We start from the raw sequence: 13,114 nt of genomic DNA, 5'->3' as shown, positions 1-13,114 counted from the left end.
GAGTTTTAAGCTTCCAGGTCTGAGACTCGAACTGTGGTGGACTAAGTGGGACCTCGGCAACATAACCCTTACACCATCTGCTGGTCCCTGGGGCTCCAGCTGCTTTGAAAGACTTGCACTCGGCAATGGTCTGGGACCATCTCAGAGCCACAGGGAACAGCTGAGCTGCTCAGCCACCGAGGACCTGGGGTCCTGTCAGGGAGCCTTCTAGAAGAGAGTCAACCAAACGAGGCATCAGAAGGCAGCTGGGAAGGAGCCAGGCCTTCAAAACACCACTGCGGGGCCAGGAGGTGGCGTGGTAGTTAAGGGCGCTGGACTCCCACGTGGCTGACTATGGTTCGAGTCCTGGACCTGGCAGCTTGTTTCTCATTTTCCTTCTCTCTCTCTCTCTCTTTCGCTCGCTCTCTCTCTCTCTCTCTGGTCAAATTAAAATAAAAAGTAAGCTAAATTTTATCTTTTTATGAAAATAACAAGGGAGATTTTAATAACAAAGTTTCTGGAGTACCAACAAAAATCAAAGCAAAATGCCTGAATTACTGAATTAGAATAAGCAGGTCGGCTTCCTTACCAGGTTCTACACCCAAGGAACAGGGTTTACATAGTCAAGCTTCGCTCGCTCACTTGGGAGCTGCCCAGAGAAATGACTTTCATCCTGTAAAAGAATGCCTCCCTCATGGCATGAAATATCCTCATGTTCAGGCTCCAGTTGTCGTTTTTGTTTTGTTTTTTCAGAGAGAGATTTTTGCTATAGGGCACACACTCCCTGGAAAGACAAAGAGAGACAGAGACACAGAAAGCAAGCAATCACCACCCAGGGGTATGGCCACACTGCAGTGCCTCCTCTCTACATTCTGGGCATGCACGCACATGCATCTGGCATGAGTTTTAAGCTTCCAGGTCTGAGACTCGAACTGTGGTGGACTAAGTGGGACCTCGGCAACATAACCCTTACACCATCTGCTGGTCCCTGGGGCTCCAGCTGCTTTGAAAGACTTGCACTCGGCAATGGTCTGGGACCATCTCAGAGCCACAGGGAACAGCTGAGCTGCTCAGCCACCGAGGACCTGGGGTCCTGTCAGGGAGCCTTCTAGAAGAGAGTCAACCAAACGAGGCATCAGAAGGCAGCTGGGAAGGAGCCAGGCCTTCAAAACACCACTGCGGGGCCAGGAGGTGGCGTGGTAGTTAAGGGCGCTGGACTCCCACGTGGCTGACTATGGTTCGAGTCCTGGACCTGGCAGCTTGTTTCTCATTTTCCTTCTCTCTCTCTCTCTCTTTCGCGCTCTCTCTCTCTCTCTCTCTGGTCAAATTAAAATAAATAAAGTTAAATAAAATAATACTTAAAAAAAAAAAGGCTGTTAAGGCAGAGGAGCACAGCAGTGAAAAGCAGAGCTCTGCAAAGCTGAGCAACATGAGAAGGCCCAGGGTTCAAGTCCAGAGACCTCCCTGAAGCAGGCACACACCTGCCTATAGTCCGAGGCTGGAGCCCAGGGACCCTGCTGGGCTTGTTCTCTCTCTCCATCTCTCTCTCATGGAAGACATAAATAAATTAACTTAATAAAATGTTTTAAAAGGATCATTAAGAATGCATTCACATTTAAATATCAAACCTACCAGCAAATGTGGTGTGCTATTTCCAATAATAGCATTTTTTTCTGTATTATCTTTGTCACTAACTGCTGTGTAAGAGGCCAATTTAATTGTAATTTAAGTTACTAGATATCTTTGTCTTATAAAAGCAAAGAAAACAAATGGATTCCCAGCAGTGCTACTGAAGTTTTACTGTGCTTTACAAAGTACCAGATGGTGAGACTTTAAAAGTTGTCATAAAAAGACAAAGTGTGTCTTCTCACCAAAGTGCGTCTTTTTTTCAAAAGCAGCAAAATCAGGATTCCTAAGAGCACAAGCAGGACAGACTGAAGGACAGAGCGTCTCCAGGCTGGCCACAGGGTGGCCTCATAGCTGGCCCCGCTCAGGAGCCGGGAAGTCCGGATCAATGTCCTGCAGTGTCACTGACACACAGCCAGCCCAGCCCTCCCCGTGCTGACGGGCTTCTAATGGATTGTCCTGCAGGGTCGGCCGTCCACCCTCCCTAGGAGAGAGAAGAGGAAGGTGGGCGTAAACTCGGGGCCTCTCCAGGCCCGGAACACTCGCGTGGCCCTCCACGTGCTGGAGACAGGCGCTGGCCAGAGCAGTCTGGGCACTGGACTCGGACTGCAGAGGGAGGTGTCCCTCTGCTCGGGGCTCCGCCAGCCCTGGCACTGGGTGTGTGTGCTCCACAGACGCCGATCTGCCGGGCCCGCTTCTGTCCTGTCCACGAGCCAGCCTCAGGACCTGCCCTGATCACACGTGACCCAGGCTGAGAAAACCAACTCTGCTTCCAAGAAGTAAAAAAATAATATCCTTGGAGTGATTTCTGAAAAGAGGGCTTTTGCAAGATTCTCGCCTTCCAGAAGACAAACCTCAGGTGTCAATCTCCAAACCCGAAAGCAAACGAAGGAAACACTGAAAGAAAGTCCGTGGCTGAGCACGGCGGAGCGGAGGGACAGTAGTGCTCGCTCACAGCACGCGACGAGGGCTGAGGATTTCGGGGCCACCTCTTCCCTGCAACGAACTGCAATGAAACTTCACCGGAAAGTTCCCTCTTTAAAAATGATTTTCCTGGAAATAGTACATTTCTTGCTGTGGAGGAAATAACATTCTAAGCAGTCATCATTATAATTTTGCCTCTCTGTTCTCAGCACATAATTTACTTGGTCTAAGCAGACAGATCCAGGCTGTCCCCCTGCTAGTTCCTCAAGGACACCAGATGTCAGTGGCCCCGTCGCAAGATCAGGGACATGCTGCCACTGTACCACGTCCGCCCTGGTGGGCCAGTAACACTGAGTGAGGCTGGGAAAATACTATTTGCTGATAAATAATATGAAACATGTAAAATAAATATTAAGAAACAAAGCAAGACCAAAATATCAGATTGTTCGAAGAATATTGACAGATGTGCTCTAGGCGGGAGAATGTGAACACGGCGGGGGCTGAGCACAGTGGCGTCCCGGGCCGGGTCCAGCGTGCCATCTGAACACGCCCTCCTGACGAGTGAGCAGTGTGTTTGACCGTGCTTCATGAGAAGCAGACTGCTGCGGACCACTCTCAGGAGGCCGTGCCTCCTGATGGCCTGTCCTCCTTCCTTGGCAAGGTCCTCGGGCTGCGGGCCCCAGCTCTCCTGACCAGCGACTGCCCCAGCTCCCCCTGGAGCCTTGGGAGCCCCTCGTGCACGGCCAGTGCCCCTGCCTGCCTCTGTCCACGGGGCCTCTGCTCGTCCAGCGCTCAGCAGACAGGTCTCCACAGCCAGCCCACTGACCTGCGGCCACCAAGGTCACGCATCTTCTCGGGCCCAAGATCAACACGTGCGTGCTGCTCCCGACAGTTTCTCCCAGCTCATCTGTAGGGAACTCTGAATGCAGTCTCTAACCCGACTGTGGGGCGCTGCACCCCCCCACACACGGACCACCCCTAGGCAGCTCCTCAGGCTGCTCCACCACCCCGCAGAACCCAACTTCAGGCATCAACGGCGTCCATTTGCGGCGCTACCTCCTCTAGCAGTCCTGAGGTTTTGTTTTGCTTTCCTTTTCTTTTTTGGAGAGGTTTTGTTTTGCTATAGGGCATGTGCACTTGCCAGAAAGACAGAGAGAGACAGAAAGACAGAAAGCAAGAAATCACCTCCTGGGGGGATGGCCATGCTGCAATCCCTTCTCCTCCATTCTCCTCTTAGGATCTTGGGCACGCACACACACACACCCAGCATGAGTTTTAGCCACCAGGTCCGGGACTTAAACCGCAGTCAGCTACAGGGGAATCCAGAGACATAGCCATTACACCAACTGCTGGTCCCTTGTTTTGTTTTTCTTAAGAGAGATTCTTGCCATAGGGCACATGAACTTACTGGAGACACAGAGACAGAAAGTGAGGAAGCACCTCGGCAGGTGGCCCCAGCACAATCCTCTCCCTCCATTCTCTCTGAGAGTTTTCATTTAGATAGCGTACGGCTAACATTAAAGGGTGGATTTATTCCGATAGCATACAACCAACATAACCAATGTGGATGAGCACCCACCAGGGCTGGTGGGTAGGGTGTCTGGAGCCTACGCTGCCACTACATGGTTCAAGTCCCAAACCCAGTGACTTAAAAACATGCCAGGTGTGTGTGTGGGTGTGTGTTCAAGATCCCGAAGGGAGAGAGCCAGAGAGAGGGACTGCGGACCATGCCTCACGGAAGGTGCTTTCTCACTTTCCCTCTCTCTGTCTCTCCTGTGAGTGGATATGTCTTCTGGCAAATAAAGAAAATTGTGTGGGTGCCTGAGGCACAGAGACATGAACCGTTTCAGGACCACGCAAATCCCACCTAAAGGCAAGCCTTGGGTTCTTTGCAGACTTCACCGCCCACCTGAGCTGCTCACTTTTATAAAGGGACCGAGCAAATCTCAGATCACGTAGGCACTGGGACATCCTGCTGTTCCCTGTCCCCAGCCCAGCCCAGGAGCACGACTGCCTCTGCCAGGGTGCACAGCTGGGGACCGCAGCTGTCCTGCACAGCGCCGTCCGTTTTGAAGACGGAGAAGGGTTGCTGATCTCCACTATGTTTTTTTTTTTTTTGGAGAGATTTTCACTATAGGGCGTGTGCACTCGCCAGACAGACAGAGAGAGACATTAGAGACAGAAAGCGAGAAATCACCCCCCCAGGGGGGATGGTCACGCCGCAAACCCTTCTCCTCCATTCTCCTCTCGGGATCTTGGGCACGCACGCACACATGCCTGGCTTGAGTTTTAAGTCACCGGGTCCGGGACGCAAACCGCGGTCGACTATGTGGGAGTCCAGCGACATAGCCATTACGCTAACTGCTGGTTCCCTCCACTATGGGTTTCTCACACACTCTCTTTAAGGCCGACAGGCCAGCGGTGACTGGGTGAAGTTACAGAGTGAGTGCATGTCATGGTGTCAACATCGAAACAGCTTAGCTTCCCTTGCTCAAGTTCTAAACGCATCCCTGGCCTCCACCGCCACCGGCCAGCACTGCAGTATGCGTGACGTGTTTCTCCCCAGCTCCTTGGTGTGTCCCAGGCTGTCACGGCACAGACCCGCGCCTAGGCAGAGGAGCAGATGCGTGCCCTAGTGCGTGGGGCAGTGCCCCTCAGGCAAGGCGCCCTAGGACGGAATTTCTGACCAACTCCTCCAAGAAGGCAGAGAAAGCGGCACGGGGCTCGTGCTGGCGGCCTCATTACAGACTGGCAGGGTGACAGCAGCCATGAATCAAAGCTCTATGAATTCAGACTCAAACAGTGGGAGTTATGAGTCTGCTCTTGTAAGCCAGGACAATTATTTTACAATTAGTTTGCACATGTCTGAGCCCAGAAGGAAAATTTCACTTTTAGTCATCTTATTTCCCTTGAACAGAACCCAGTGCGACCAAAATTCAACCTTTTCCACAAGAGTTCCTAGCCATTTTCTGAAGTCGAACGATCTATAAATGCACGCAGAATTCGGGCGTGTTCCGGAGCTTCGGTGTAAAAGAGCAACGGTGGATGGCAGTGCCCTAGATGAGAGAAGCACCGTGTTACTTACCCCCTCTCGTGGGAGGTGCCGCCACAGGCCTGCCAGGTGACAGGGTCCCAGAACCGGCCTGCAGAGCCACCACTTACGCATCCAGCAAGCCACCCATCTGTTTGCCCAGCCTGCCACTCTAAACCCCTTCCCACGAGGCAGTTATTACCGCAGGCCCGCTGGCTGAGGAGTTCAAATGGGCCTCACGACCAGAGCCATGGGTGCCAGCCGTCCTCAGATGGCCACGGCCTCTACTTCCTCACTGCCAGGAACTCTTCCAAACAGTGTTTGTTAACAGTGTTGACCTTGGGAAACACCACACTTAAAGCATTTCCTGGGCTTATAGTTGTAAATGGTAAGTAAGTCCCATTCCTTTACACTCTCCCAAGGGAAAGTCTGGCACCTGCACTTCTTCCAGAAGCTTTGCACCTCTGGGCTTTTGGCTAAGGTAGGTTGGTCTTTCAGAAATGATCGCAAGGCAAACGCCAAACCCAGACATCCGGCCTGATTCATGAGGGTGTGAAGTTAGTTCAAAAAGAAAACCATTCTAAAGTGTTAATAGTTTAACGGAGTGTCCAGCTGGTGCCCTGAGAAGTTATCGATTAAAGACAAATCTTTTTTAAACATCTAGGGCACATGTGCATGCCAGCGAAACACGGAAATCACCTCCCGCGGGATGGCCATAACACAGTTCCTTCTCCTCCACTGTCCTCTTGGGATTGGGGACATGCATGCACACATACCCAGCATGTTTTTCAAGTCACTGGGTCTGGGACTCAAACCACATAGTCGGCCGTGTGGGATCCAGCTGGTGCAAGAGAAATTCTCCACCATGAAAAAAAAACAAAGCACAGAGATGACTTACTTCTTGAGTTTAAATTCTTATTCACGGCTCTAAACCTCAAGCCTGCCAATATTTTCAAGAAAACAGAAAGCAAAAACCACTTTCTAAAAGGCTAGTCTTGATCAGTGAGGGATCAGACTCAGCACTTCTTGATACCTCGGCCAGGTTCGAACCTAGGACACACTGCTCCTGTCAGAGAGCCACCCCTGCGAAGGCCAGACCGTCCGACCACAGGGGCTGACATGGCGAGCCATGCGGCGCCAGCGTGCATTGGTAGCCAGGCCTCCACCACAGATGCTGCAGCAGACACCGTGGACGGGCTGGTGGGCTGAAGACCAGTCTCTCATCCGGGGGGCAGTTCACGCGTGTGCAGATCCCGGGAGTCTGTGAACGGAGATTGAGTCTGCAGCAAAACCCAGCTGTGGAGAAGCTTGGCCGAAGCCTGTCAGCACCCATGTCGCAGCTGCGCCCCCACAGACCTGCCGCCAGTGCACTTCTCATCCCGCCCACCCTGCCCCGCTGCATCTCGCTCTCAGGGTGCTCCCATACCATGAGTCCTACAGAAACCAGAGGGGCCACACCGCCCTCCGACCAGTGCCCGGAGCCTGTCACGGTCCAGTCAGAACATCTTCAGGGTCCCCACAGAGCCCCATCCTCTCACACACTGCCCTGTGTCAGCTCAGAGAGGAACACGTGGCTCATCCTTCCGCCCAGCCCAGAAGAAACGTCCGGTCGCTCGCATTTCAGGCAAACACTCCTTCTCGGCCCAGCACTGCTGCAGGGACAGCCCTTACAGACCAGGAGAGTCCTGGCCACACTCTGACCACCCGGCCGGGACACTGCGGCAGCCCCGGAAACTGCTGCGAGTTATTCCTCGGAGGAAACAAGTGATATAAATCTACAACCGGGACGGACGCCCTGAGTACCCAGCAGAACATCCCAGGCTCACGTGGGCAGCCCACCAGGAGGACACTGCACGGGACGTCTGGCCTCTGCACACCGCGGGTGGTGCAGGCACAGCCAGCATGTCCACGCCGGTGCGCCTCCCCATCTCGCAGGCACTGAGCTGCTCAAAGCCGTACCCTTCCCGAACAGGATCTCCCACAGCGCGAGCTGCATGGCTCCCCACACGGACTGCATCCAGCCGCGTAGCCCAAGGGGACTTCGTCCAAGGCTCCAGAACCCCCCGCGGCACACCACAGCCAGGACACATGTCCCTGAAAACACACAGGGACCTGTCCCCGAAACGAGCCCTCTGTCAGAGGTGTCAGGCCGCTCTCGCTTGCATGGCAGCTTCACACCGGCCACATGGCCGCCTCCCTCCTGCGATGGTGGTTTCCTTGCCCACCTGCCTGCGCGCCATCCATGACGGTCCAGGAACAGCAAGCTGTCGCCATGGAGAAGGCAGGCCTGGGCCAGCCTCGAGGCCCAGCAGTTAGGGCAGCAGTCCCACATGGCTGCTGATTCGAATCCCAGCTCAGGCGGCTTGAAAACCACCCTGGGCATGTGTGCGCGTGCATGTCCTGAATCCCAACAGGAAAGAGAACTGGTGGAGGGACTGAGGCATGGCCATGCCCCATAGCGGGAAGCTCTCCCTCTCCCTCTCTTTGTGTCTCTCTCTGGTGAGCGCGTGTGCGCCACAACAAAGCCAGACTAAAACAGAGCAGCACGCCCCGCTGTGCCCCGTGAGCGCGGCTGCTGCTCTTCCCGGCCTGCAACCCAGATTGCACGTTGCACTGGGCGGCGCTCCAAGCAGCAGTCGCCCTGTAGGCACCAAACGAAGGGTTTCCAGGGAGGCTTGAGCCTAACGTGGAGCCTAACGTGAAGCCTCCCGCTCTGGGGAGGGCAGGAACTGCGGGAGCACGTGTGGCATGGGCACCAGGTCTGCACGCCCCGGCGTCCAGGCACCGGGCCTCCTCCTCGCGCCTCTCCGCACTCCGGGTCTCCCGGCCTCTCCACACTGCCCTCTCCACACTCCGGATCTCTGGGCCTCCCGCCCACACTGGCCTCTCCACACTCCGGGTCTCCGGGCCTCCCGCCCACACTGGACTCTGCACACTCCGGGTCTCCCTGCCTCCCGTCCACACTGGTCTCTACACACTCCGGGTCTCTGGGCCTCTCGCCCACACTGGCCTCTGCACACTCCGGGTCTCCCTGCCTCCCGTCCACACTGGTCTCTACACACTCCGGGTCTCTGGGCCTCTCGCCCACACTGGCCTCTGCACACTCCGGGTCTCCCTGCCTCCCGTCCACACTGGTCTCTACACACTCCGGGTCTCTGGGCCTCTCGCCCACACTGGCCTCTGCACACTCCGGGTCTCCCTGCCTCCCGTCCACACTGGTCTCTACACACTCCGGGTCTCTGGGCCTCTCGCCCACACTGGCCTCTGCACACTCCGGGTCTCCCTGCCTCCCGTCCACACTGGTCTCTACACACTCCGGGTCTCTGGGCCTCTCGCCCACACTGGCCTCTGCACACTCCGGGTCTCCCTGCCTCCCGTCCACACTGGTCTCTACACACTCCGGGTCTCTGGGCCTCTCGCCCACACTGGCCTCTGCACACTCCGGGTCTCCCTGCCTCCCGTCCACACTGGTCTCTACACACTCCGGGTCTCTGGGCCTCTCGCCCACACTGGCCTCTGCACACTCCGGGTCTCCCTGCCTCCCGTCCACACTGGTCTCTACACACTCCGGGTCTCTGGGCCTCTCGCCCACACTGGCCTCTGCACACTCCGGGTCTCCCGGCCTCTCCCCCACACTGGCCTTTGCTGTGCTGCCCCACCTGGAGCGCGTCTCTCGCCTTCTCTGCACGCAGTGTGCATCACTCCCTGTGGGAACCTTTCCCCTGGAACTTCCCTTCTAGGCAAAAGCAGCTGCTTGCCTCCCCTGGGAGGCCTTGGGGTCCCCTGATTCCACTGTGGGCTGTAAGGACAGACTCATGCCATCTGCAAACACCAACTGCAGGTGTGGCATGTAGCAGGCACTCGGGTGTCACTACACGTCACTACGCTGAAATGCAGCCCAGGGGTCCTGGCCCGCTCAACTCCCTCAGGACTTCAGAGAAACATGGCTGCCTCTGCCCTGCCTGGTGGCTCCACGGGGCCATCGACACGCCACAGTGTGGTCTGCGTCCATCGGGCATCGACACGCCACAGTGTGGTCTGCGTCCACTGGCCCGGCCATGTGCAGGTATGTGGCTCAGTGCAGGTCTGCGTCCACAGAATCACCACACACAGCCCACGGTGCCACGCTGCCGTCCCCACCTCTCCTCCCAGGTCTGGCCCAAGGAGCTACGACCAAAGTGCTGAAGGAAGGAGCCGGGAGCAGCCAACCGCCTCCGCCTCAGCCGGTTCGGAGTGTGGGCCAGGCCCAGCTGCCACAGGGAGAGGCCGATGATAGCCACACGAGCTGAGCTGTGCACAGGGACACGCCACCAGGCCGAGAACGTGGACCTCCAGGGCGGAGCCTGCGGGATGGCCAGGCCCCCCAGAGCAGCAGAGTGTGCCGACACTGCTGGCTCCAGACCCTCCAGCAGTACCCGGGGCCCCCGAGAGGGACACGTAGAGTACATGGCACGTGTGGAGGTCACGGCATTAGGGGGAGGCTAGCCCTGACAGATGGGAGCTGTCACTCGCTGTGCAAAGAAGACTCATTACATAACGCATTGCCCTCGGTCCACTTCCTCAACTGTCTGCAGCAGAGCCGGGAGCCATGAGGAAGTTCAAAAAATAACCTAAGCAAAAACTGAGTGTCGCAAAGGTCACGCACTGGAACTCTGGAGAGGCGGGCAGGAAAGTCCCTCGCCTGGCTGGCACCCCTCGCGGTGAGCCCATTCCAGGCTTTGAGCACCTGTGCTCAGGGAGATGCAGCCTGGAAAGGGCGAGGAGGGCAGGTTCTCAGACACCCACATGGGCGACAGCAGGAGAGGGAGCAGGCACCGAGAGACAGGAAATCTGGAAACGCATGTGGCAGGCACGGGGCATCCTGGGAGTTGGCGAGTCCCCAAGCTCAAGTGCCCCCAGGCCATTGAGGACAAGGACTGCAGGCCCAGGCTCCTGCGGTTACTCATGAGATATCAGCGTGTCCCGGTTAAAGGACAGCAGGGAGAGAGGCGGCGTGAGGTCTGGGAGTGGGCCACGTCGTCCACAGAGGAGGCCCACGGACAAGTGCCTCTTGCAGCTGGGGACGGGCATCTGTCCAGGCGCCAGCAGCCTCTGTTCTGCACTGCACACGGAGGTCCTTGGCTCAGCTCAGGGACACCCCAGACTCCCACCGTGTCATGGCAGGCAATCTCGCTGAGGTCAGTGCCCACAGGTATCTGTACTCCCCCATGGCCACATGGAAGGACACGGCCCGAACCCTCCAGGCCACTGACTTTCCTTCAGCAGGGTCTGGGACCTTGGTTTTCCAGTGAACCCTCAGGTTAGAAGTTAGGGTGGGCGCAAGCAAATGCTGCTCATGGTACCAGACCGTAGTCACACACCAGACCTATGACCCGCCTGGCACGGTGGCACTGCGTGGCACGGGGGCACAGGCAGCGGGTGGCTGGGCCGTGCTGGACGCCATGCAAGGCAGCTCCAGGTGCGTGTCCTGGCTCCACCTCCACACTCCGGGCACACCCACGATGCTGCTGGCTACAGGCCCGGGAGACGATGGCAGTGCGAGGACCCTTTGGGGACTTCCGTCTGACTCTGTCACATGAGAGAAATAAGTAAGCTTTGAGAAAAGCAGGTGATAATAAAGGAAATGACACTGGTTTTCAGTGGTCTCCCCGTCCCTGCTGCAGCCAGTAGTGTCTGTTTGGATCCCCTCTGGGGACGGAGGCACCATGCACACCTGGGCCGAAGGCACCGTGGACCCGGACCTTGCCAGGAGCATTTGCAGGACCCAACCTGGGAGCCACAGGGCAATCAGACGTCAGCAACGACTCAGAGACGGCGGGAGATACCCACAGGCGGGGATGGAAACCGTGGAAGTCAGAGATGAAGTCCCGGCAGGTCAGACCCCGCCCAGGCTCTTCTGCACGCACCTCTTTTCTTCCAACCTGGGAGCCCATGAGCCTGGAAAGGGTCTGAGCAGCGGGGCTGGCCGCTCCACACCGCCGCCTAGTGCTGGCCGCTCCACACTGCCGCCTAGTGCTGGCCAGGCCGCTCCCAGGCCCCACTGCAAGGTGGGGGTCCTCTCCCAGTTCCTTCCGTGGCCAGCCCTCCTAAGAGCTAAACATAGCCCTAACCCACAGATTAGGAAACCACCGGCTATTTTTAGCATCATACATCTTAGGAGTGGAAATGGCCCAACCCCCAATGGCAACACAGTGCCTGCGGCCTGTCTGAATAAACCATCTCTCCCGAGGGTGTGAGCCCGTCAAGTGGTGGCCAAGGACCCTGGGCTGCAGGGAAGCTCAGAGGCTAGTCACAACTGATACGCAGCAGGAGTCAGGAGCGACCACACGGGGACAGACAGAGAAGCACAGCGGCACAGAGTGAGGGAGAGGCCAGGACAGGCTCGAGGGGACAGGCGGCGGGGAGAGCCATAGCACCAGGAACGCCAGAGACGGAAGGCAGAAGCCAGGCCCTGCTTGGCCCTGTTCCCCTGGAGAAGCCTGGTGGATAGAAAGAGTATTTTGAACAGGACACATATTTTACATGAGAAGGGACAAGGGTTGGCCTGACCTCTGTCCTTCTGGGGCCAGCTGGGGCTGTGAGCACCTCCCAGCCCTCCCGGCTCAGTGGAGCCAGGTGGAGCCCAGAGGAGCCCCAGAGGAGTCCCAGGCCGACTTTCAGACCTTCTTCTGCGTGTCCCGCAGGTGTGAATGTATGTGTGCCCCAAGGCCTTGACCCTCCAGGACTTCCTGTGCTCTTACCATGAACACGCACAGAGCTCGAATTCCCAGTGGAAGCTTTGAAACACGCAAAACGTAAGAAAGCCACCATGACGTTAATTAGAACCTCCCCCTCGACATGGCCCTGGGTTCCCTTAGCCTGGCGAGGACCGGCCTTCCCAGCCTCCCTGGGCTGCCGGACTCCCAGAGCAGTGAAACGCACCTTAGTTTTCAAGGAAGAGGACCCGTCAACAGAGGGCTTAAAGTCCCCTCCGGACGCCTGTGTGGAGTTTCGGTGCTGTCTAAAATTCTATTTACAAAGAGCTCTCGAAATGACTTCATAATGGGAGACCAAGACGAAAAGAGTTTAGAAGTGAATGATGTAAAGCACATGGGTTCAGAGGCCAAGCAAACTGCACACCCTCGCCCTGAAGCCGCCGGCTTCATGAAAGGAGCCTTTCTGCGGCCCCGGGGCAACCCCGGCCCAGGGAGCCAGCATCCCAGAGTTTTCTAAACATTTCAGGTACACTTGAAAGCTGAAAGTAATTCTCATTTCCTATGCGGGATTAAGTCCTTTCCAGCACACAGAACAGCAGTCATTCGCCGCCAGGGAGGTAGGGCGCAGGCAGCACAAAGGCACGCTTCCAACAGAGAGCCGTGTACTTCCCCGGCCCTGCGTCCTCGGCCTCGGACCGCGCTTCACCCACTCGCCGACTAGTCGCTGCCTTTTCACCCACAGTGCCCTCAACCGAGCGGCCGGCGATTTCCTAAGCCCCCGCCCCACCCCCACAGGACTCGCGGCGGCCGAGCCGGGCTCATTCATCTGGCTGGCCCCGGGCACTTCCGAGTCCCCAGG

At 56.9% G+C, this 13,114-nt stretch overlaps 1 long non-coding RNA gene across 1 annotated transcript in view; it reads left to right on the top strand.

Annotated features, from left to right (window-relative positions):
- The first annotated feature begins 12,487 nt into the window (after positions 1-12,487).
- The window catches only part of LOC106733349 (uncharacterized), a 7,353-nt gene continuing 6,726 nt past the window's right edge, over positions 12,488-13,114 (top strand). The window contains exon 1 of the long non-coding RNA XR_001369468.1: positions 12,488-12,781. This is a non-coding gene — a long non-coding RNA (uncharacterized LOC106733349). The remainder of the gene's footprint in view (positions 12,782-13,114) is intronic.

The sequence above is a fragment of the Tupaia chinensis genome, unplaced genomic scaffold (assembly GCF_000334495.1).
Source record: "Tupaia chinensis unplaced genomic scaffold, TupChi_1.0 Scaffold143591_1, whole genome shotgun sequence".
Lineage (NCBI taxonomy): Eukaryota > Metazoa > Chordata > Mammalia > Scandentia > Tupaiidae > Tupaia > Tupaia belangeri.
Note: the sequence above shows the minus strand (reverse complement) of the source record. Positions and strands in the feature narration are given on the sequence as shown.